General features: G+C 42.6%; 1 non-coding gene across 1 annotated transcript; it reads right to left on the bottom strand.

The window, feature by feature from the left end:
• Window positions 1–208: 208 nt before the first annotated feature.
• Window positions 209–315, bottom strand: LOC130464546 (small nucleolar RNA R71). Its single transcript, XR_008924946.1, has one exon. It is a non-coding gene; the product is annotated as a small nucleolar RNA R71 (small nucleolar RNA).
• Between the last annotated feature and the right edge of the window lie 1453 nt (window positions 316–1768).

Here is a 1768-nt window from a genome sequence, read left to right as displayed (position 1 = left end):
CATTCAGTCCTTTATCCAATATTGCTCCACCATCAAGCAAAAGGGATTGACTCCGGAGCAGACTATGGAGATACTTTTCCCGTTCTCTTTGAGTGGGAAAGCTAAACTGTGGAGTAATGGGTTGAATCGGGCGGCTTTGAAAATCAATAATTGGGAATCCTTGGCTCTTGCTTTTTATGTTAAATATTTTCCACCTGAGAAAACAGCTCGTCTAAGGGGTCAGATATTAGGTATCTCACAACAAGCGGATGAGAGTTTGTTCGAGGTTTGGGAGAGATTCAAGGATTTGCAAAGAGAATGCCAGCACCATGGTTTGGAAGATTGGTTCTTGATTCAGCAGTTTTGTAATGGTCTGGGCAATGAGTCTAGATGTTTGTTGGATTCATCTGCCAGTGGGAGGTTCATGCAACTTGAGGTGCCTAGAGCTATGGAGGTGATTGAGGAGATAGCCATTCACAATGCCCAGTATGGAAATCCTAGAGGTCTATCTAACAGGGGTGGTAAGCATGATTTAAATTCTATTGAACAATTAACTGCCCAATTGACTGCTTTACATTATAAGTTCGATAATATGCAAGCGGCCAATGCTCAATCTGCCCAACCTGTTAGTGTAGCTGCTATGAGTGCCCAACCTACTACTATTTGTGAAAGTTGTGGAATGTCTGGTCATTATGCACAGGAATGTAGAAGCTCTATTGAATAATGTAATGCATTTCAATCCTACAAACAAAACAACCCATTCTCCAACTCTTACAATGAGGGCTACAAAAATAACCCTCTGCTTTCCTACAGGAGCAACAATATCCAAAACCTTCACCAAGTTCAACATCCACCACCACAACCATATCAACCCCCACACCAACAATCTTACCAACCCCGAAACAACTACAACCAACAGTCTAGTGGGCCACCTGGGTTCTCTAGACAACACACATCACCCCCACAACCACAACCTCAAGCCACACAGCCTGACCCTATGCTAGTAGAGATGAGAAACATGATGCTACAAATGCAAAAATCTCTAAGTGAAAAGGATGCAAAAATCGATGCTCTTACTGCTCATAACAAGATCATTGATACACAGTTGGCACAGATGGCTACTACTATTGCAGGGAGGCCACCAGGCCAACTTCCTTCACAGCCCGAAAATAGGGAGACTGCTAATGCAATTACATTGAGGAGTGGTAGGGACTATGATGGTCCTTCTATGCCGGTTGAGGTTGATTCCGGGGTGTCTGCTAGTGATCTGGTCAGTGAGGAAATCCCGAAGATAGTTATGGGTGAAAAGGAAGCTGAAAAGGTAGTCAACGAGAATGAGGCTACAACTGCGGTTAAGAAGGGGGCGGATATACAAGTACCACCTATTGCACTCCCCTTCCCAAACCGACAACTCAAGAATAAGCTAGACAAGCAGTTTGGCAAATTCTTGGAAGTGGTCAAAAATTTGCAGGTAACGGTTCCTTTTACTGAATTAATTTTACAAGTTCCTGCTTATGCTAAATTCATGAAAGATATTTTGACCAGAAAACGTGCTTTTTGTGAGATAGAGACTGTAGCTTTCACTGAGGAATGTAGTGCTTATTTGCAAAACAAGTCTCCACCTAAACTTAAGGACCCCGGGAGTTTTTCCATCCCATGTAACATTGGCACCGTATTTATTGATAAAGCTTTATGTGATCTAGGTGCTAGTGTGTCTGTCATGCCTTTGTCTGTCTGTACTAAACTGAATATGGGTGAGCTTAAGGTTACCAATATCACTCTACAAATG

This window comes from Spinacia oleracea, chromosome 6 (genome assembly GCF_020520425.1).
Source record: "Spinacia oleracea cultivar Varoflay chromosome 6, BTI_SOV_V1, whole genome shotgun sequence".
NCBI lineage: Eukaryota > Viridiplantae > Streptophyta > Magnoliopsida > Caryophyllales > Amaranthaceae > Spinacia > Spinacia oleracea.
This window is presented reverse-complemented; position numbering and strand designations above follow the sequence as displayed.